Genomic DNA, 25584 nt, shown 5'->3' on the forward strand with positions numbered 1-25584 from the left:
TCAACTCGAAATATTTTTACGAACACAACGCAACTAGCTACGCACAAAACGGATGCTTTTTAAAGAATCGCTTAATATGTCGGGTTACCTTTGATACATAAAACACCCGTATCAGTGCGTTTTTTACTATGTAAATACATAACGTTACGTTAAATATGAGTACATAGCCCAAAAGACTCCGCCACATCGCGCGGGCCGATCCGGATCTAGCTAGTGTTACTAATTGTATAAAGATTGAATGACTTCTGTATATCAAGACAATGTGAATCATATAAGTCATATGTAATTTCTATGTTAAGGACTAAAATATTAATACCAATGATTTTTCAGAATTCAAATATCTAAATTGAACCCAAAGGAGATCTAGGTTCAAAATTCGCGCTCAAACAAACTTTGAATGCTTTTGTAAAAAAGAACAAATATAAGTTGAACTAAAAATTTAATGCTCTGACAAATGTGTAGATGCATGCTACAAGTAGCAAGTAGATTATTGATTCAAAAATGTCAAGAAATAGTAATATATATACTTCATCAATTATGATCTCTTTGTCAATCAATCGTTCACTTAGGAATTTTTTAGACAATCCTTTTGCAATTTGCTTAGTTGATTTAAGATTTCGACTTCATTCTTTAATGTTCATGTTTGTTGAGATGTACTTACATTTAGAGTTTTGATGATTAACTGAGGTAGATATAAATTGTAATTTAAATTGTTAAACATGTAAATTATAAAAAATATTGATGTCAAATGAGTAACATGTATTTGAGAATACCTTAACTAAATTAGACGACCGATGTCCTCCACTCTGCATCATTTTTTTTTTTTTTTTTTGCCAGCAAACTCCACTCACGTCATACAGTGTGAAGTTTGTGACATCCATTTTCCATAATTTATATTAAGACATAATTACACTCCTTGTCCTTGTGGTTTACATCAAAAATCACTCCTCGTCCTTATACTTTTTTTTTACATTCCCCGTCCCTAATGTATTTACTTTTCATATGCCAAGCATGTGAGGGTACTTTCGTCATTTATAATAGCTGTAATGTAACCTAGCTAAAATACAATCAATATCGTTGGTTCTTTATCTTTAACCCTTCAGTCCATCTTCTATAACACCACCCTTCATCTTCCTAAATCCTAACATTACCTTCATCATCACCAGCAGCAACCATAAATCCCCCATTTATCTTCCTTCTTTTTTCCTTATAACTGTAAACAAGATTTATCATCTTCATTATTCATCTTCAAAGCGAATAGCACTACAATTTCACCAATTAAATTTGTACCTTGTTAGAAAAAATCATCTCCTTTCTTCTGAACTCGAACAGTGAATTTAACGGATCCGAATCTCAACCATCATGATCAATTCTTTTATCGACGAGGCAAACCATCAAACCCAGAAACCCCTGCAATTATTTCAGATCTAAAAACGAAAATAGGTGGTTGTAGACGGCGGCGGTGGTGGTTGAAGATAGCGACAAAGACAACGATAGATCTGGTTAATAGGGATTAGTGGTCGTGGCACCTTTTCAGATCTGGTCAACACGAAAATGAAGAAATCAGTTGTACACACAACCGGAATCGAAACCGGTGGTGGAGATGAAGAAAACGAGGAAGAACTTAAAGGTGATTAATTCCTATAATCTTTTAACATTTTAACTTCCTTTCAATTTTTGGTTACCTAAAAGTTCCAATTGTTAACAATGAATTTATCCATACTTATACCGTTATACGTTAAAAGTTCCGGTTTATATAGTTGGGAAATAAGAAAATTTGAGTAGTGGGTGCAAATGAATTAACATAACTGGATGAGTATTTTAGAAATTGATATAGGATTACTCAAGTTGTAAATGGGTTTAAATTGAACATATATAATTGGTTGCTTCTTATTGTTATATCTTGGAATTGGTATTTGATTAATTTGGTTATTTGTCTTCTTCACAAATGTGTTGTTGTTTGTGAATCTAATGTGTTATTTTATGGTTATTTCAGTTCAATTAAGGATGAATGATGTACTGGAAATTTGTATGTCTTTTTTATTTGTTGGAAGTTTTATTTATATATTTAAATTTTACATATGATACTCCGTATAATAATAGTATAGATTTGATTTGATTTGATTTCTATTGAGAGGTAAGTACGGAGTAAATTGATTTGGATTAACAAATTATAAATTTGGTTTGATTTGGTGGTACTCAAACCAGTTGTTCGTTGTTTGGGTTTGGGTTTACATGGTATATGACGAAAATGACGAAATTATCCTCACATGCTTTGTACATGACTTGACTTAACGGCTGAAATTGACGGCGGTTGAACAGAAGGATGAGGAATGTAGTAAGTTAAAACAATAGGGACGAGGAAAGCAAAAAAAATAAGAAAAGGACAAGGAGTGTATTTTATGTCTTATATTAATAGACATTTTTTTTTTTTTTTTTGCATAATATTTTTTTAGTTGGCATAATTTATTGTAATGTGCAAAAAATCTGTACATTTCAGGACGGATCTCAGTGTACAGAAATATTAGACAATGATCCATGTAGAAATATTATAAGGTTATTACGATAATTGAATACCAGAGATCATAAATCATATATTTTATTAAATCTACGGCTCTATTGAGTCGACATCAATCGTCGATTTATTGGCGAATTGACTGACTCTTAGAACTTAAATTAAATTCCAGACAGGATTTAAAACCCATGGAAATTTGATTCTACCATTTTCATGGCGTCTATTATTATTTTTATTTTAGTTTTTTTTTATTTTATTAAAAAACTTTTTCCTACTTAAAGGCCGGAGGTACTCTCGGAAGCAATCTCTTTATCCGTCGAATAAAGAGAGGGATGACTTTCTCTACTCTTGAGAGTGTTTCACTCTGGGTGGAGAAATGACTTGTCTTTATTCTCGGATAGGAGAAGGTTTGTCTACATATCACCTCCCTATACACCACTCATGTGGTATTGGGTTTTTTTGTTGTTGTTGTTGTTGTTGTTGTGTTTTATTAAATCTAAGACGCGCTGAAATAATAATATTACAATAAATTTTATTATACATAAAAGCTTTTGTTATAGGTCTAAATAGTGCAAATGAATATTTCGAGCATTGTAATATTGACTTGAAACACAGAGATATGATCTCACTGAAGCCATCTCTGTTTTTTAACACGGCAGTTTCCCATCATCACATGATTCAATAAAGACAAAAAAGTAACTTAATATTAATAACATGTATGATCGTATGATTAAACACTCTAACCCACGCTAACATGCCTATCTTACCCTCTCTTTATTTCAAGAAAGATGACAACGAATGTGGTACTATCAAGCATATATATCCATCTTAAGAGTAAACAATAGGTTTTCAAAAAGAGTGGAAATGCACATCGAAAGAGCTATCTTTTGAAATTACAAACAACAAATTGTGACAATAAAATTGATGTACCTCAGTCAACAAAACTTGCAACATTGGCGGCACCTGACCTATCATAACCTACACAAGAAAAGAACCATTTTGAAAGTTTCACTTGTGACCCAGAAGAGCTCTCGGCTACATGTTGGCGCATGACCCATCGAGAATTGTAAAGTTGAAATTACCAATGCAATTCAATCTTGGGAAGTGATGCTCATGTTTAACCATGTCCTTAGTAAATTGCTATGCTACGAGCAAACATACATACACATGGTTTGATTAGGATTGTAATAATTAATAAATGACACATCGTAATATATACCTCATCACTATGGATGATAAGTATGTGGGTTTCAACCCAAGCTAAAAGCAGACCTCATATTTCATCTATTTTATCGTTTCAGCTTCAAGTTTCGCCTTCTGCCCACTTCGCTAGGCTTGAATTATGATATCTTCATGTACAAATATGAACGTAAGCTTTAACTGCTATAAATAACACAATAAACTATGACAACTTGTCAAATTAAAATTAGAGAAATACTTAATATTATGTCGCAATTTTTCAGTATCTTCCCAAGCAGCAGCCTCAAATCCGATACTCAAAGATCTTTCAAATTGTTGACATCAACACCTGACATGTTCTTATCTTTACCTTATATCTTTTTCTGGAAAGCGCATGCAGCAATGTTCATCTTTCATAGTTGACCCCGAGTTGTAAAATGAAAAACTTATTATTGATCATACATCAAACAATCAGATATATAAAAAACTCATAACTCAAAGTTGTTCAAAATCGTTCATTATTGCAATCCAAGTAACATTGTTACTAATCAATGAAATTGTCTCAGAATACTTACTTGGGAGGGTTTAGTTTTAATCGGAAGATAAGTAAGCTTTCAACCACACAATCATGCCTAGGCTCTACAAAGTAAAGAATCTGATTGTACAAAAACAGGAAAGGTCAGTTTGTTTGATCTCTTGCTTAAAAGATCGTTAGATCAAGAAATATAAAAACTTTGAAAAGAAGAAAAGATCATTTAAAGAATCAATGTAGATATGAAAGTCTAATGATACCGCAACCCGCATGCGCACCTCATATGCATGCGGGCGCTCAATAGTGTGCGTATGCGTGTGCTTGTGTGCGCTATGCGGTATGCGGATTGTATCTGATTCCTTTGTTCCCGGTACGGCGGTTGCTTAGCTGTCAAGTAAATATCTTTTCCATAATTATATCCGTGATTCGGGGGAGTCAGTTATGGATGAGATTAACGTGATCTGGGACGGTTCTAGAATTAGGGTTTGCCTATAAATACAACCCTAATCATCATTTACCAGACACGGCATATTACGTAACTATCACACACGAGATACATTACGCAAAACAGCATCATTCAGCATCTTTTCAAGGTTAACAGGTTAGTCTTTCGTAAGCTAGTACCTACGACCTTATTTGGGGCCTCTTGATCGACGATCGTTATCAGAGGTGGACTTAATCACTTGGCCACCCCGCCGACATCATCATGTCGGCCAGGGTTATTCACGGTAGCCGGACCGGAGAGCCACGTTCTAAGATCCTTAAACCCCTCCTTATGTATTGAGCAGGCATATTAAACCCCACGGTTAAAATATGCATGATCAAGTGGTGCTTTCATTGAGAGTCGAATTAATTCAAGACTGTTTAATTGCTTTTTCTTTTAAGGTTTTGAATTGTATAACTCGTTATTTACAAAATTTTTGAATTTTTTCTTTAACAGTATCATGACTTCCGAGGAATCATCGAAACATACCCAAACAGATGTTCAGAACGCACCGTCTGGTAGTCAACATACACCTGTTATGACTACGGGGGCCGCTACTCAGGCGGGGTACACGATATACCCTCCACCTATATCCGGCGAACCTTTTCAGAGGTACAAGCCGATATATTCAGACGGGGTCACACCGCCAAGAGCAAACTCACCAGTCACAACCATGCGGCTGGACTTTTCGTCAGTGGATCCAAGGGTCATCTTTGCAGGCACTAGCGGTGGAACAACGGGGCCGCATGTGGTTTGCTGCGGCCAGGTACCTATTTACAGTACCACTGTTTCAATACCTCTGCATACGCATGGCATTCAGCAGAATTCGTCATTTACACCGTTGCAACCTTGGCAACCACCGCGCCCAGTTTCACAATTTTTAACTCCTCCGGATGCGCAGGCGTTACTTAATAGTTGGGGATTTGGTGTCATCCCAGATGCAAACTCTCATTGGGCGCCGATAACAGCGCATCAGCAAAGCACATCGCATACAGTTGGGCTTTTAAGTGTGTATCCTCAAGTTTCGCAGATATCTGCGCCACAGGTTTCGCTTCCTTTACAGCCACCTGTGTACTCTGTATCTTCAAGTTATCCCTCTTTTCCAACGCAGCAGCCTTGGTTATATCCGCAGACGCAGGGTCAACCTTGGCAAAATGTTCAAGGGCAGGCAAATCTTGCAAGTCAATTCATGCAGGCCGCACCTCCTGATATGGTTCACTTATTTTCACAACCTGACTTTGTTCAGGACATGATGAAGCGTTTCTTTGCAAACTTGAAAGGGGATCCTGTTAAACCACCCTTCGAGCTACCGACTACCTTTGACAAGTTTCCTCCGCATATATCCGCATACCCGTTTCCATCAGCACCAAAGATACCTAGCATGTTGGGTACTTACAATGGCCTGACCGATCCAGATGATTTTTTACAGCGTTTCGAAGGCGCAATGCGCACTCAAGGCTGGGTGGATCCGGTTGCGTGTCAGATATTTCCTATGACACTACAGGGTATTGCTCGTGAGTGGTTTAACAAGTTGCCGGCGGGTAGTATTGCCGGGTTTATGGATCTGCGGACAAAGTTTTTGCTGCAATATCAGAATCAGAGACCACGCAAGCGCACTCACATTGAATGCCATGACATCGTGCAGAAGTCCAAGGAATCTTTGGGCGAATTTCTCACAAGGTATACTAATGAGTGCCTGCGTATACCAGTTCTCAAACCAGAGCAACAGATTTCCGGACTCATACATGGTATAAACTCAGAACGTCATCCAACACTGGTAAGGCGTCTGCGCCATACAGTCCCAACAACTTATGCTGAGGCGCTTAATGAATGCCACGACTATATGCGGAGTGGCGAAGATAATGACATCCCAACAGCTAGCTCACGCAACGAGAGGAAGGACGATGATGATCGTTCGCGCGATCAAAATCGTGGTAACAACTCTCGCGGAAGGTATCCTAGCGGTGGTCCTATCAGGAATGATAAAGGGAAATCAAGTGGCAATTATCGAAACAATAATCAGCGCGGCATTAATAATCAGAACTATGCGCTGCTCAAAAGTTTGTCCAAAACGCCCAAGGAAATTTTGGCAACGGAGCCAGTATGCGCGACCTTCGCGGTTCCAGCTCCTCTTACAGAATTTGGCAAGCGGGACAAAACAAAGTATTGTGAATTTCATGACGATTATGGTCACGACACCAATCGGTGTAAAAACTTGATGGAACGGGTTCTGGAAGCGCTTCGCGCGGGCAAATTGGATCATCTAAAACCACCTAAAAAGGACAAGGGAAAGGCCGCAGAAGAGGCTTCGAAGTCTAAGACTTTCGCGTGGCAGAAAGTTGACAAAGCGAAAAATGCCGACTTAACCATTAACATGGTTGACGCAGAGAAAATCAGCCAGCGGAGAAAGTACAACGATCACCAGGATTGGGAGCTTCTCCCGATCACTTTCCCTCCTGTAATGTCAATTGATTCTATTAATGAGCCCATTATCATCAAGTGTCGCATTCCCGATTGCGGAATCCAGGTTAAGCTCATGCATGTTGACACTGGCAGCGGTGTCGATATTATGTATGAGCATTGTTATCGTTTCCTTCCGGCAGAAGTCAAAGCGCAGTTACGCCAGCCTGATATTACGCTATCAGGGTTTTCTGGAGAAAACTCGTGGCCGCTAGGCCGAATAGAATTAATGATAGAGCTTGCGGATGACAGGAACCCGCAGATGATCAGGCGTGAATTGATCGATTTTTATGTGGTTCGTTCAACTTCACGATATAACGCACTGCTAGGGAGAAACTTCATACGACGTTTCAACATCATCCCATCGGTAGTGCATGGTTTGATTAAGTTTCCCACAGTAGGAGGTGTTGCCACAGTGGCGTCACATCAAGCAACCGAGCTGTGTGGCTCTGTCGCGTCTGTAAGCGTTCCTAGCGTAGGAGAGCAACTTGCAAACTGTGCAGTAATAGCAAACCGCTTGCATCCGGATAAGCGAATTAAAATCGGCGCAGGCTTGTCAGCCGAAACGAAGGGCAAGTTGCATGGAATACTGTCAGCTAACGCAGATATTTTCGCATGGCGCGAGTCAGACATGACAGGGGTTCCACGGGATATTGCGGAACATAAGTTAAATGTTAATCCATCATTGACACCCGTTAGGCAAAAGAAGCGGCATATGGCCCTAGACCGCAGTGATTGGTTGTGCTCAGAGGTGGACAACCTTGTCAAAGCAAACATTCTGCGGGAAGTGCGTTATCAGACGTGGGTTGCAAATCCTGTGTTGGTAAAAAAGGCTGACGGTAACTGGCGAATGTGCGTTGATTTCAAGGACATTAATAAGGCATGTCCTAAGGACAACTACCCTCTCCCGGAGATAGACTGGAAGGTAGAATCACTATCGGGATTTAGGTACAAGTGTTTTCTGGACGTATACAAGGGTTATCACCAAATCTTAATGGCTGCGGAAGATGAGGACAAGACTGCTTTTCATACGCCGCAGGGTATTTATTGTTACACGAAGATGCCTTTCGGTTTAAAGAATGCTGGCGCGACCTATCAGCGTGTAATTGACGCAGCATTCAAGCACCAAATCGGTAGAAATCTTGAAGCGTACGTCGACGACTTGGTAATTAAAAGTAACACCGAGGAAGACATGCTCGCGCACATCCTGGAAAAGTTTACATCTCTGCGCAGGATCAACATGAAGCTTAACCCGCTAAAATGTAGTTTTGGGGAAGAGGAAGGCAAGTTTTTAGGTCATGTGGTGACAGCGCGGGGTATCAAGGCCAATCCCAAAAAGATTGAAGCCATTGATAATTTGCCATCTCTGAAGACAAAGAAAGATGTGCAGAGTCTAACGGGGAAGCTTGCGGCTATCACACGGTTTCTGTCGAAAGCCGCAGAACGACAGTTGCCATTCTTCAATACTTTGAAAAATTGTTTGAAGAAAAAAGACTTCGTATGGACTCAGGAAGCGGAATCAGCCTTTCAGGAGATGAAAAAGGTGCTTGCAGAATTACCAACACTTACTGCGCCAGTATCAGGAGAGACGCTAACGCTGTACCTCGCGGCATCGAAGGAAGCTGTCAGCTCAGTCCTCATCGCGGATCGCGAAAAGGTAATCCATTAATTTACATGCTTTATTTATATCGCAGAAATTTAACGACTGAGGTTTTTCTCAGACACAAATGCCGGTCTACTTCGTAAGCAAGATGCTGACATCATGCGAAGTAAACTATTCACCAATAGAAAAGCTGGTATATGCGCTGGTCCATACGGCGCGGCGTTTGCGTCGATATTTTCAAGCACATCCAATCGTGGTTCTAACTAATCAACCAATCAAACAGGTTGGTAAACATCTACTTTGCGGCAATGACCGGGGATACGGCATTGACTAACGCAATCATTTTTCTTTCAGGTGTTATACAAGCCTGAGATTTCTGGCCGAATGGCTAAGTGGGCAGTTGAATTAGGTGAACATGAAATAAATTTCTCTTCGCGCAGTGCGGTTAAGGGTCAAATACTTGCTGATTACCTAGCAGAGTTACCTGCGGATGTCGAGGCGTCAGCAGAACATCAGGATCCACCTGCACCAACATTGTCACCATGGGAATTGTACACCGATGGTGCGTGCAGCGCATCTGGTGCAGGTGCGGGTATAATTTTAACAGGCCCAGATGGCGAAGAGCATACATACGCACTGCGGTTTAATTTTGCTGTTACGAACAACGAAGCAGAGTATGAGGCTCTGTTAGCAGGTATGCGCATTGCACATAGGTTAAATGTTAAAATTTTGCACGCATATGTGGATTCAAAGCTAGTATGCAGTCAGGTCAGCGGAGATTTCGAAGCGCATGACATAGCCATGCAGCAATATCTATCGCTTGTTCACAACCTCGCTGACCAATTTGAAGCTTTTCAAATCTCCCACGTAATGCGTGGGCAAAATAAGAAGGCGGATGCGCTAAGCAAACTGGCTGCCTTGGCTTTTGATCATATGGGGAAGAAAGTTCTAATAGAAGAACTCAATGCGAAATCCATTGTTATGATGCCTTTAGTGGCACCAGTTGAGGAATCAAGCTCAACATGGATGACGCCCATTGTGGCTTTTCTGCGGGATGGCACATTTCCTGCGGATTCCGCTGATGCAAAGAAAGTCCGCGTTAAGGCACCACTGTATGCCCTTGAGGGTGACGTCCTATATCGGTCTTCGCAGTTGTCTTACACTCGAAGCAACGTTGACCTGTTTTTGTAAAGGCTATAAAACTGAAGAATGTGTATGACAAGTAATAGTATAAGCATCAAATGTAGAAAAAGATAAATTTAGATTTAACTCAATATACAAGAATGTTTTCAACTGGTAAAACCTTTTACCAATAAGAATATTTTCAAAGTAATGCCATATAAAATCGATCTAATTCGAACAAAATGCTGTGATGTGACTCAAACTTATACAATTTCAATAAAATTAATTAAATTCAATATTACCCGGTAACGAAGCTTTTACGAGCCATGGAGCAAAAAAATGTTTTATTAAAACCTTTTATATCGGCTCGAAAAGCATGGTGACAAATGCAATAACACTATTCATTTAAGCTTACCACTTTGACCTCCCCATTCCATGTGCTTTGAGATGGTAATGACCCATTAACTGCACAGAACATGCATAAAATAACGCATAATGTTCAGTATTATCGAAATCTAGAACCAATTTTAAATGGTTTACCTGCAGATATGTTCAATGGTCAAGAAAATGCCTCTTCATGTTGCTCCTTCCTCAAATCAACCAGTATTAAAAAGGTACATTGTCCTTCATGTTTAATTATATATTTGATCATAATTATCTCTAAATGGTATCAAACTTATTGTGAAAATTATAGACATCGATTCACGACCTTCGAAATACAGTCAGTCGGTGCCAATATACACGTTTTTCATAAGTAAAAATTAATACATCTGTATTTTAAATCGATGAAATTGATACATCTCATTCAATCAGTTGGTACCAACATAAATGTTTACGACGATGAGGTAGAAACTGTATATTTCAATCAAAAAATAATATTTCAATCAAATAAAGTAGAATTGATAATATTTCAATCAAATAACCCCAAACCTAAATTGTAATAACAACGATGAAATAAAAAATAGAAACTGTATATTTCAATCAAATAAGGTAGAATTGATACCTCTATTCAAGTTAACGATGTTGAAGTGTGATATTTTTAAAAGATTAAATCGACTGAACATGTGCGACCCCTAATGCTTCATGCTAATCAGTAAATAATCGAATCGAACGATGTTGAACATGATAGTTAAGATATTTAGTATTCGAAACATCGGGATTCTGCAAATGCCTTAGATGATGTGGTTCACATGCCAATACACATATCCAGACTGATTTGTCAATGTGATTAATCTGCATAATATTCCAGGTTCACAGTTTAATACTTTGATATTTAAATGAACCTTAAAAAAAGTAGTAATCGAAAAAGTACAGTTGAATATTCCGATTGGATGGAATAGTATACTTTTTACATATTCGCAGATGAATATCTAATTGAAGTTAATTTTTAGTTGTTTATCCTATAATCCTTTGCAAATTTAAAAAATTTATCTTGATAAACTTTAATAACACCAAAAAGTAATCTAAGAATGACAAGGGTTTTGCACTGTTTGTTAAAACAAAATCAAGAATTGGGATCAAGTTCATCACTTTCCTTCTTTGGAAGCTACAGCAGAATTACAGCTCTCTTACGGTAAAGATTACAGCACACGACAGCCTGCACATTCCATAAATATATTTAGGCTCCTTTCCTTGTATAGATTGATATAGCCGTTGTATTTTAGATATAAATAGAGATGTTCCTGCATTGTAAGATCACTCATCTTAATCAAAGCAATACAATTACAATTCTTATTCAAAACATGGCATTAGAGCTTGTGTTGATGATCTAAGAACATTCAAACACAGCAAATTCTTCATCTGCCTTTTTTCGATTTTCTTTTTTTGAGTGGTTATCATGCCTGGAGAGGATGACAGCCATACCCAAAACAACCAACTTATTACTGAGTAACTAGCCAATTGGCTATGATACTCCAAGCCAACAATGAAAATCAATCACAAACGCATCCTGATTCATTAAAAATCAGTGTTGCCCTTAACAACTCAAACTTTTCACTTTGGCCTCGTATGATTAAGGTTGCCATCGGAGGTAAATCCGAGACCCTCCTTAATCATTTAACCGAAGATCCACCAATAAGCAACAACCAGAAATGGAACCAGGATGACTTGGTAGTTTCTTCCTGGATCATCCAAAACATAGAACCACAGATTGCAAGCAATCTGACACAGCTTCCAACAGCAAAAACATTATGGAATGCTCTCATCACGACCTACAGTTCAGGCAATGATAAATTGCAGACTTTTGATTCACATGTTAAAGCCAACAATATCAGACAAGATGGCAAATCCATTGAAGAATTGTGGCTAAAACTCCAAGGAATCTGGAGAGAGATCGAAGTGAGAGATCCAAATCCAATGGAGCATCCGAATGATATTGTCAAATATACTAACATCAGGTCAGAACAAAAACTCTTCCAATTTTTAAATGCTTTAAATCACAAACATGACAATATCAAACGAGAACTCGTCGAAGGAGTTTATGCTGCAATTCGTAAAGAAAATGCACACCAATATATATTTAACAATAAAAATACATCCTTACCCAACCTGGCATAGCCAGTGGTCTGAAATGACCCGTCCTAATCCATCTGGACGAATACATTACATTTGGTTACATTGCGAGATATTTGACCTCTATATGATACATTTTACCAAGGTTGTAAAACTCGCGACTCGGAGAGTACTCGGCAGGAGGTTTTTGAGGAGTAATCGGCGACTCGGGGAGTACTCGGGGGAGTAATCGGATGTTGACTTTCGTTGACTTTTTAAGATAAATATATATATTCTCATATATATATGTTAAATATTAAACTTCTTAAATAAAAACTAATTAATTATATCTCAAACTAATAATGTTTTATGTTTTAACTTGGTAAGTTTAAATATAAGGACCGAATTCTCAATGTATTTGTAATATGAGGGAGTTTGATATCAATTAATGAGAGATTTAAGAGTGGATATCAAGTTTGTTCCTATTATTAACGTTTGATAAAAGTTTAAGGGCTATTATTGCCATTTGTAAAAAAAAAAAGATATTTAATACGGAGTACGTGTTTAGATCTAACACCAGAACTTCAAATACCAAATACCAAAAAATGTCTTATGTTTATCCTTATCCAAAAAAATATATCTTTATCAATATATTTTAGCTGAGTTTGATAATTGATAAAAAGTACATCAAGATTATCTTTCTCAAACCCCTACATCGAAGTAATATTCAAAAACATGTGCAGGTGCATCAACATGGGTGCTAGACAGGTGAGTTTTCCTCTTCTCCACTTCAAAAACATGTCCATTGCAACTTCAACTTCATCGATCTATTCCTCTTCTTCATTTCTACAAGCTTTAAACCGGGTAAGTTTTCAGATCTACGGACTCACGCACATCATTTGGATATTTGGCCGCCGCTGACCGCCGTTGGCCGGTGTTTTACTGCCGTTGACCACCGTTTGACCACCGTTGACCGGCGTTGACCGAGTAATTGGACGAGTTTGCCACCGATTACTCGTTTTGTTCTTCCAACTGAGTAATCGCCGATTACTCGGTCGAGTTGGCCGAGTTTTACAACCATGCATTTTACAAACATTGCATTCGTTTTTAAAAGACAAACTTTCATTACATCGAAAATTGACAGCATGCATATCATTTCATAATATATCCAACTATAATTGACTTAATAATAATCTTGATGAACTCAACGACTCGAATGCAACGTCTTTTGAAATATGTCATGAATGACTCCAAGTAATATCTCTAAAGTGAGCAAATACACAGCGGAAGATTTCTTTCATACATGAGAATAAACATACTTTAAAGTGTCAACCAAAAGGTTGGTGAGTTCATTAGTTTATCATAATCAATCATTTCCAATAATATAATAGACCACAAGATTTTCATTTTATAAATATAATTCCCATAGTAGAATCCTCTCGTCTGCTTATAGGTAAAATCATTCATATGGTGAACACATGGTAACCGACATTAACATAATGCATATATAATATCTCCAAAACAGAATCCTCTCGTCTGTATAACAAAATTCTCGCGTCTATATAAAAATCGAAGTACTAAAGCATTCGTACCTCGGATGGGGTTCGTTAGGCCCATAGATCTATCTTTAGGATTCACGTCAATTAGGTGTACTGTTCCCTAAATCTTAGGTTACCAAGCTAAAGGGGTGATATTCGATTTCGTTAATCCAACCATAGAATGTAGTTTCGATTACTTGTATCTATTTCGTAAAATAATTATAAAAGCAGCGCATGTATTCTCAGTCTCAAAAATATATATTGCAAAAGCATTTAAAAAGGGAGCAAATGAAACTCACAATACGATATTTTGTAGTAAAAATATGCATACGACGATGTTGAACAATGCAAGTTTGTCCTCGAATTCACGAACCTATATCAAGTATGTATATTAACACATATATTTGTAATCAAATAATTTCACCTATTAATTATATAATTTTTATATATTTAGTGTTTGTAGTTTATATAGAATTTTACTAAATCCATATATATTTTATTTATATATTGTATCTTAGGTTATATGTTACATATATTTATTTTGTATATATGTATATATATAAAAATGAATAATTTGTTATATGTAAATATTTATATAAAAATCTTAATATGTTTAATAATATATATAATTATAGGTAATATTAATATATTTATAGTATATGTAATAAGTATATTTTTTTATTTACAAAATATTTATTTGTTATAATCTAGTAATAATAATAATAATGATGATAATAAAAATAATAGTGATAAAAATAATGATAATTCTAATAATAATAATGATAGTTTTAAATAATAAAATTGATAATTTTAATAAAAATGATAATTTTAACAATCATAATGATAATAATACTTATATTCACAATAATGATAATAATATTATTAATAATACTTATAATAATGATAATGATAATAATAATAATAATAATAATAATAATAATAATAATAATAATAATAATGTTTTTAACCATAATGATATACTACTACTAATAATAATAATAATAATAATATAATAATAATAATAATAATAATAATAATAATAATAATACCTTTAAAAAGATAACAAATGCATCATAGCCTGGGCTCGAACCCAAGACCTCTTGTTAAAGACACAACTCATTTAACGATCTGATCTGTTTAGTTTTTCTGTTATAATAACGATTTCAATTCATTTTATCATATATCATCGTTGTTATTAAACCCCTCAGCCCAAATAGAAGCCCAACAAACAACTAGTCCATTTATCATTTAAGGGTAGCCCAACATGTAGTCCGGTAGCAGCCTAGATTCGATCAGGAAAAAGGAAAAATAAACCGTAGCAGCCTAGATTCGAACTCAAGACCATTCGCCTAGCAAACAACCACTAAACCACTGAAACAATCGTACACTCTTGATTTTATTCAGACGTTTAGAGTTTTTAACCCGTAATACCTGCTGTCTTCTTCATTATTGCTTGTTATCATCATCAACTTCACAATCACCATGATCTTTATCATTCTAATCGCTACCTTCGTAACCATCATCATTAACTATCAGCATTATTATTATCTAATTATCACCTCATCATCATAAATTATTATCATCATCGACAACCTTTAACATATCATTATCAATATCGCTTAACATCATTCTCATCAACATCATTAAGCATCACGACATCATCATCAATAACAATAGCTCATCACCGAAACCATCATCATCAATCTTCTTATCTTCATTTCTGATCATCGTTATCCCTCATATACTGTTGCGTCATCTTTACAACACAAACAAGGCGCGTGTAGCAACAGTTTAATTTGCTGCAGAAACAGTAAGCAAACAACGGTGGTTTTGGTTGTGTGTTTTGAAACAGTGACCAGAAATAATAGCGATTAGAATGCAGTGGGTTTCATATGGTGCTTCGTGGTGGTTGTTTGGGTGTTGAAGGTGGTTGAAGAAGATGACCGGTGGTAGTAGTTGTCGTGGAGGTGGGTGTTTTGATGGAGATGATACGGTGTTGGGTCGTGGTGGTATGCCGAAGGTGATCAAAGTGTTTTAATGGTTGTCGATGGTGAGTTTCGGTGGTTTTGAAGGTGGTGAAATGGTTGCTCATACAACGCATCCAGTGGCGAAGCTTGAACGTTGATATTGGAAGGGCGAAATAATTCAAACAAAAGATGGAGACTCGTACATAAATAACGCATACTTAAAATTTAAGTTAAAACAAGTATAATGATTAATGTCGAGCACAAAGTTACAACAACTCGGCTCGTCGACCCTTAATATATAACAACGATCATCATCAAAATCATCGTTATCATTATTATTGTTATAATTCTAAATGGCTAATTAACATATTTGCAAAAAATGATAGATTTTTAACCAAGTAATAATATATTAAACCTAAATCACTACGGAGTATTTATTTATAGTATTAGGTTAGTAGCTATGAATAAACATAATACGGAGTATAATACTAAAAAAAATATTAATATACTAATAAAATTATTATACGTACAAAAGAATACTATAATAGTAAAATAAAAGAAGCAGAAAAAAGGAGATAACCAGTTTGAGACATTGTATTAATTACCAATTGTCTTCACGTAAAACGAGAGATGAACAGCAATAGAGGTTTCTAAGTTTGAGAAAAAGTAACTAAATGTCATAATAATTTATTTGGAGGGGCTAGAATTAAAACTTATACATTTAGTCACTACATAAAAAAATTTTGCTACAAAGGACAAAAGTTATTGGGGTGGCTGAAGCCCACCCCTGCTCTTTAAATCCTTCGCCATTGAACGCATCTATAAGTTTATGTATTTTTTTTTTATCTAAATATGTTTATGTATACATATATAGAAAGAGGTTAGATAAGTAGAAAGTAAATCAAGTAAAGAAGGAAAAGAAGGAAAAAGATTAGTGTGGTGGTGGGTTAAGGTTTATCAATGTATGCAGTAGGATAAAAGTGATAGTAAATTATGCCTACACTTCAATTGTATAATTATATATATATGTAAGGAATTGAAGTGTCTAATTGTTAACAAGAACACTAGTGGCCACCGAATTATTATCACCTTTTTAAAAGTATTAGTTACTTATTAAAAAAAAAACGTGTTTATTATAGATTAAAGAAAGATATTAGTATTCATGAATTGGTAAGGTTCTGTCGACAGTTTTACCCGGAGATTAATTCGTGGTCCGTTGTAAATAAGTGGCGGATAAAAGTCTTAGGAAAAATCTCATATTTTTAAATTAACTATATTTATTTATTTGGGTTATTATGGTATAAAATTCAGTCATTAACTATTAAATAAAAATTGCATTAATTATTCACTCCCAACCCTAAGTAAAATCTAAAAAGTTTTAAAATTTAACAAATAACTTCTAAATATATTATTAATAAGCCTATAATTTATAAAACTCATTTTCGGATAACCGTTTATTTCAAAATCACATAAGTTCCTTTTTAACTCGTTTACTATCAATCGAATGACAATTGAGCGTTACCTTTGTTTACTAAATAACTTCGAAGTTACAAAATATATATATTATATATACTTTATTTATATATAGATACTTTTTATATATTATTATTATTTTTACAAAATTATTTATAACAATTATAATATATACTATTTCATATTATTATATACAAATATATATATATATATATATATATATATATATATATATATATATATATATATATATATATATATATATATATATGCATATCCATTTACAAGCAATCGTATCATGAGTCGTCGGGAATAGTCAAAGGTTAAATGAATTCATGAAAACAGTTCAAAAATTTTGAGACTCAGTTTAACAGACTTTGCTTATCTTGTCGATATCATATAAAGATTGAGTTTAAATTTGGTCGAAAATTTCCGGCTCATGACATGGTCTAATAGCACTGGCATCAGAATTCAAAGATTCCGACGGCCATGGCTTGCTATCAAAGAATCAACATCGGTCAGACTATAAGTCATCATCCCGGGATAAGGACAATTTAAAGTGTGATGAGTGTGGTATGAAATGACACACCAAAGAACAATGCTTTAGAATCGTAGGATACCCTGAATGGTGGAATGACGGGCACAAAAAGGGAATATCTTCCATAGCAATGGCGGCTACAACCAAAGACAATCACGAGGATACCAATACTGGTACCACTGCTCAAGGTGGATTCGGATTATATGCAGCCGAGCCATCATCATCATCTGGTGGAGGTAACGACGGGTTAGGGTTTATAAAACCCAAATCGCCCAAATCAATTTCACAGACCACCATAGTGAACGGGTTAAAACAAACAAACGGGTTAGGGCTTTTTAACCCAAATCAGTTTCACAAAACTCAATTTAAACCCCCAAATATTTCTTTTGACACAAATAGTCCTTGTGATAATTTCTGTGACAAAACCCCCAACAATGAGAAATTACAAACTAAACCCTGGACTCATATTTGTGAAGTTAAAACCAAAGTTTTTAAAAAATTACAAACCAAGTCCCAAAATAATATTTCGTCAACTAATATTGTCTCAAATAAAACAAAAGGTAATGAGTGGATCATAGATTGTGGTGCCACCGATACCATAACGTTTAGTAAAAATGATATTATTATTAATACGAAACCAACCAAACCCAAATTAAAACTGCTAATGGTGGGGTTATACAAGTCAAGGGCGGGGGAATGGTTGAAATTTCACCGGCTTTAAAATTAAAAAATTGTCTTTACGTTCCCGCTCTTTCTCATAAGTTATTATCTGTAAGCCACGTGACAAAAGAACTTAATTGTACCGTTTTATTACACCCCACATTCTGTATTTTACAGGACATCGGAACGGGGGAGATAATTGGACGTGGTACTGAACGAGATGGTTTGTACTATGTGGATGAGGTCACTCGAGATGGTAGTATCATGCTAGCTCACGGGACTCCCGATAGACAAGCCTGGTTGTGGCATAGACGTCTTGGTCATCCGTCTGCCGGTTATTTACACATTTTATTTCCTAGTTTATTTTCTTCCAATAAAAGTATTGAATGTGAAACTTGTATTTTGGCCAAAAGCCATCAAAATTCGTTAAAACTAGTAATACAAGAACTGAGCGTCCTTTTGCTTTAATTCATTCCGATGTTTGGGGACCCGCAAGGGTTAATGGGGGCATAATTTTCGATATTTCCTATTATTTATTGATGACTGTACTCGTATGACTTGGACATATTTCTTAACCAACAAATCTGAAGTGTTTGATAAATTTACTATCCTTTCAAACATGATTCAAACATAATTCCAAAGCAAAATACAAGTTTTAAGGTCTGATAATGGTGGTGAATTTGTCAACACTCAAATGTAACTTTTCTGTGAAGAAAAAGGTATTATCCATCAAACCACATGTCCTCACACACCTCAACAAAACGGGGTTGCCGGAAGAAAAAATCATATTTTGTTAGAAATAACTCGTACTCTAATGATTGAGTCCAATGTTCCAAGGTCTTTCTGGCCGGAAGCTCTTGCCACAGCTACCTATCTTGTGAATAGACTCCCGACTAGAGCTTTAGAACTTAAAAATCCTCTTGAAGCCTTAACTAAGTTTTATAAACCTCCACCTAATCTCACCTTAAAACCTCGAATATTTGGGTGCACTGTGTTTGTTCACATTCCTAAAACTGAACGAACTAAATTAGATGCATGTGCTGAAAAGTGTGTCTTTGTGGGGTTTGGGGTGAATCAAAAGGGGTACAGATGTTATAGTCCTAGAAGGAAACACATGTTCACTACGATGAACTGTGATTTCCTAGAAACTGAATACTTCTATACCCAACACACAAGTCAAGGGGAGACCGACTCTGGTGACACTGTGAGTTGGCTAGATATACCATCGTCTCAAGAAGTGACTCATAATACCACTCCACAGAGTACTCCACCCATCAGTACTTCCGACAATGATATTCCCGACCATACAGAGGTAAATCCTGAATCCAATGATACTAATTTACTAATGATGAAAATTTAAAAAATATTTCAGTACAGGAAAACAACGAAACACCTCCAGAAATTAAACCCAGCAACCGTTGAAATTTATCTAAAGAAGCCACAAAATTCAATATTTCAATATTGCTAGAGGAAACTTATCTAAAGAAGCCACAAAATTCACTTCCGCATTATACTCTGAAGATATTCCAACAACCGTCGAACAAGCTCTAAAATCACCAAAGTGGAGAAAAGCAATGGAAGAAGAGATGGAGGCTCTAAAAACAAATAATACTTGGGAAATATGCGTTCTTCCAGAATCAAAGAAACCAGTTGGATGCCGATGGGTATTCACTATCAAACACAAAGCCGATGGATCCGTCGAAAGGTACAAAGCCCGACTTGTTGCCAAGGGGTACACTCAAACTTACGGTGTTGATTACTCAGAGACTTTTTCACCAGTTGCAAAAATCGAAACTATTAGAGTTCTTTTCTCCATTACCGCAAATAAAGACTGGCCACTCCACCAATTTGATGTTAAAAATGCCTTCCTTCATGGTGAACTTAAAGAAGAAGTCTACATGGAAGGTCCCCCCGGCTTCACAGCAGACTTCAAAGAAAGGGAAGTTTGTCATCTTAAAAAATTTCTTTACGGTTTGTAACAATCCCCTCGGGCTTGGTTTGGGCGTTTTACTATAGCTATGAAAAATTACGGTTTTAAACAAAGTAACTCCGACCATACACTTTTTCTGAAACAAAGAGGAAACCTTATCACATGTCTCATTATTTACGTTGACAACATGATTATCACAGGAAATGATCAGGAAGAAATTGCAAATTCAAAAACTAACATCTCTAAAGAATTTGAAATGAAAGACCTAGGAGGACTTAAATAGTTTTTGCGAATCGAAGTCTTACGTTCACAAAAGGGGATTTTTATACGTCAAAAGAAATATATATACTTGATCTTCTTGCTGAAACAGGAATGGTTGACTGCAAACCTGCGGATACTCCTATGATCCCGAACCAAAGATTATATATGGAAGACAAGACCAAGGTCAAAGCAGCTAATCAAAGTCAATATCAAAGGATCGTTGAAAAATTCATTTACCTAGCTCATAATCGTCCTGATATAGCACATTCTATCAGAGTTGTTAGTCAATTCATGCACCAACCTCAACAACATCATATAGATGCAGTATGGAGGATTATCAGATACCTCAAAGGCACAGTAGGGGATGGGGTCTTGTTCCAGAAAAACAACCACTTAGAAACACAAATATTTATTGATGCGGGTTATGGATGAGAAAAGGGAGATAGAAAGTCAACATCCGGATACATTACACTTGTTGGAGGAAATTTGGTTACTTGGAAAAGCAAGAAACAAAAGATTGTCACCCTATCAAGTGCTGAAGCTGAATTCCGAGGAATTACTTGTGGTGTAACCAAGGCTCTATGGATCAAGAAAATTTTAACAGAAATCGGCTTTCCTCCGAGTAATCCCATAAAAATCATGTGTGATAACGAAGCGGCAATCGCAAACTCCGAAAATCCAGTTCAACACGATCGAACCAAACACATCGAGATAGACCGACACTTCATTAAGGAAAAACTCGAAGTAGAAATAATCTCTCTACCATTCCTAAGATCAGAAGACCAACTAGCAGACATCCTAACAAAATCTGTCAACGGAAGACTCTTCAAAGATGTTCTCTTCAAGATAAACATCGAGAATCCCACTATTTAACTTGTGGGGGAGTGTTAAAACAAAATCAAGAATTGGGATCAGAATCAAGTTCATCACTTCCCTTATTTAGAAGCTACAGTAGAACTACAAATCTCTTACACCAAAGATTACAGCACACGATAGCCTGCACATTCCATAAATATATTTAGGCTCCTTTCCTTGTATAGATTGATATAGCCGTTGTATTTTAGATATAAATAGGGATGTTCCTGCATTGTAAGATCACTCATCTTAATCAAAGCAATACAATTACAATTCTTATTCAAAACACTATTTAGTTATTGGTGACTTACAGATTACAGAGTCGATAGTAATTAGAATCACATGTCATCTCCTTCTTCAACTAATACTTTGACCATCTTTTGTTCTTCAATTTATGTTATAATTCGAGCTGACCTGCAAAACCCCAATCTCAGTTAGGTTAATTAAATCAGTTTTTGCAGTATAACAATGGAATTGTTCTACAAAATTTTGAGATTGACAATGAAGAACCCTAATTTGATGTTGCTTCGATTATAAATCACGACTTGTCTTTTAAACAATTTGGAAAATAAACTGTCAATCCTTTATTGAATTGCAAAACCCCATTGAAATCGAGGTTTCAATCTTTGAGAGGAATCTACACAGGATCCAATTGTTGCTGTTGAATACGTTAAGTTGTTGAACTGACCGATCTTTTTGTTTAATTTTTCACGGTATTATTGTTTGTTGAAACAGGATAGGGTATCGAGGTTTCAATATTATCGTGTTCACTCAACAATTGAAATTGAGGAGAGAGACAAATGTTGAGTGATCACTTGATCCAATGATTATTATTGAAAGTTAGTTTTTGATCTAATGGTCCTTTTTTTTCATTTAAATTTTTTTTTTAAAATGATTAGGAAAAAGGACTTTGTTATTATATATAATAATAAATAATATAGATAGATATAGATATAGATATATAGTTTAAAAAACTAGTGAAATGACCCGTGGAACCATGGGTTTGTTTAAACAAAACAGTTTAATGATATGTTTTAGGTATTAAGTGAACGTAAATGCTAAAGTTATTTAGTTTAATGACCCGTGGAACTACAGAGTCTGACTAAGAAACTCGTCAGCTGAACATTTCATCAAACACCTAAAATGCATATTAAACAATCCACATCCAATCATAAAAGATTATATTGGTTGTCATTTTATTTTAAAAGTGTAAATTAGAATATAAATTTAGAATTGGTTTCCTTCTGTCTAACTTTTATATACCTTCTCGTACTCAATTCAAGATAATTAATTAAAATAATTCAAAATTATTTAATTTTAATAATTAAAATAATTATTAATAAGAATTAATAATAATAACTAATTAATAAAATTTAATTTTAATTCAAAATTATTTAGATTAATGACATCACCCACCATGCTTAGATTTTTTTCTTTTTTAACAAAGAAATTAGTCTAATAATGACATTATCATTATAGGATTTTAATATTAACTATAGATATGCTAGAGACAAAAATAACATTGTCACCCAATGCGGGCTTATGATTTAAATTAATCATTTAACGATTGGATATTTATACTATATATATATATATATATATATATATATATATATATATATATATATATATATATATATATATATATATATATATATATATATATATATATATCAATGAGGCATTGTGTGAGTGGTATACGAGAGGCGGCCTGTTTGTCCTCAACGACTGAGCGCAGGTTAGATTCCAAGGGTTGGGATCTAATTGATACTACCAGCAATTAGCTGCTCAGAGGGGGTTTTCTCAACCTTCAATCGTACTGTCGGAGTTGTTACGATTTGTGTTTCCTTCTAACGCGTGTGTGATTGTCATATAATCACGAATGTGGTTAAGTCTACTCTTGGTGATGCCAATAATAAATCTACTATACTTACACACTTTTTAACAACAAAATTTTTATGAAAGCGGCCTGATAATGATAAAAACGAACATATATTTCATAGCATTATTCCTCAAGAAAGACAAGCTTTTAGTTGCAATTGTTCTATTTACAAGTGATATTCGTTTAAATAATAAAAGGTGAAGACAAAAGACAGATTCGACGAATTGAAGATGCAAACGACCAAAAAGCTCAAAAGTACAAAATACAATCAAAGAGGTTCCAATTATTGATAAGAAACGTCTCGAAATTACAAGAGTACAAGATTCAAAACGCAAAGTATAAGATATTAAATTGTACGCAAGGACGTTCGAAAATTCGGAACCGGGACCAGAGTCAACTCTCAACGCTCGACGCAACGGACTAAAAATTACAAGTCAACTATGCACATAAATATAATATAATATTTAAATAATTCTTATAATTATTTATATATTATATAAATAATAAAAATCCGTCGGCAAGAAAGACTCCAAAGTTGATGAGCTGTATTTTCAAACTCCGCGACTCGCGGAGTTTGAAGGCAAAAAGGGCCGCGAGTCGCGGAGCCCCAAATTCTGAAACTCCCTATAAAAGCAAACGAATTCTGATCGCAAAAACCAACATATATATCCATCATCTCTATATCTATACGTAAATATTTATATTTATATTTTAATTTTAATTTTAATTTTAATTTTAATCCTAATAATAAGGGTATGTTAGCGAATATTGTAAGGGTGTAAGTCGAAATTCTGTCCGTGTAACGCTACGCTATTTTTAATCATTGTAAGTTATGTTCAACCTTTTTAATTTAATGTCTCGTAGCTAAGTTATTATTATGCTTATTTAATCCGAAGTAATCATGATGTTGGGCTAATTACTAAAATTGGGTAATTGGGCTTTGTACCATAATTGGGGTTTGGACAAAAGAACGACACTTGTGGAAATTAGACTATGGGCTATTAATGGGCTTTATATTTGTTTAACTAAATGATAGTTTGTTAATGTTAATATAAAGATTTACAATTGGGCGTCCCTATAAATTACCATATACACTCAATCGGACACGATGGGCGGGGTATTTATATGTACGAATAATCGTTCATTTAACCGGACACGGGAATGGATTAATAGCCACTAGAATAATTAAAACAGGGGTGAAATTATGTAAAAGGACACTTGGCATAATTGATAACAAAATATTAAAACCTTGGGTTACACTCAGTCGACATCCTGGTGTAATTATTAAACAAAGTATTAAAATCTTGTTATAGTTTAAGTCCCCAATTAGTTGGAATATTTAACTTCGGGTATAAGGATAATTTGACGAGGATACTCGCACTTTATATTTATGACTGATGGACTGTTATGGATAAAACCCAGACGGACATATTAAATAATCCAGGACAAAGGACAATTAACCCATGGGCATAAAACTAAAATCAACACGTCAAACATCATGATTACGGAAGTTTAAATAAGCATAATTCTTTTATTTCGTATTTAATTTCCTTTATTTTATATTTAATTGCACTTCTAATTATAGCACTTTTATTTATTGTTATTATATTTACTTACACTTTTAATTATCGTACTTTTTAATTATCGCAAGTTTATTTTATCGCACTTTTATTATTCGCAATTTCATTATCGTTATTTACTTTACGCTTTAAATTAAGTCTTGTATTTATTTATTATTTTACATTTGGTTTTAACTGCGACTAAAGTTTTAAAATCGACAAACCGGTCATTAAACGGTAAAAACCCCCCTTTATAATAATAATATTACTTATATATATATTTGTATTTTTATAAAAGTAAACTAATATAGCGTTAAGCTTTGTTTAAAGATTTTTCCTGTGGAACGAACCGGACTTACTAAAAACTACACTACTGTACGATTAGGTACACTGCCTATAAGTGTTGTAGCAAGGTTTAAGTATATCCATTCTATAAATAAATAAATATCTTGTGTAAAATTGTATCGTATTTAATAGTATTTTCTTGTAAAATTTAATAGTATTTTATACACCTTAGCTTTAACCATCAAGTATTT

General features: G+C 35.1%; 1 long non-coding RNA gene across 2 annotated transcripts; it reads right to left on the minus strand.

The window, feature by feature from the left end:
* Positions 1-3323: 3323 nt before the first annotated feature.
* Positions 3324-11110, minus strand: LOC139897136 (uncharacterized). 2 transcript variants are annotated; one of them, XR_011776449.1, is made up of 7 exons: positions 10899-11110; positions 10436-10519; positions 10311-10360; positions 4270-4349; positions 3954-4104; positions 3788-3864; positions 3324-3660 (listed from the first exon to the last, which is right to left on the minus strand). It is a non-coding gene; the product is annotated as an uncharacterized lncRNA (long non-coding RNA). The 2 variants fall into 2 exon arrangements; XR_011776448.1 differs by lacking the exon at positions 10899-11110 and having other exon boundaries at positions 10436-10814.
* Between the last annotated feature and the right edge of the window lie 14474 nt (positions 11111-25584).

The sequence above is a fragment of the Rutidosis leptorrhynchoides genome, chromosome 3 (assembly GCF_046630445.1).
Source record: "Rutidosis leptorrhynchoides isolate AG116_Rl617_1_P2 chromosome 3, CSIRO_AGI_Rlap_v1, whole genome shotgun sequence".
NCBI classification, from domain to species: domain Eukaryota; kingdom Viridiplantae; phylum Streptophyta; class Magnoliopsida; order Asterales; family Asteraceae; genus Rutidosis; species Rutidosis leptorrhynchoides.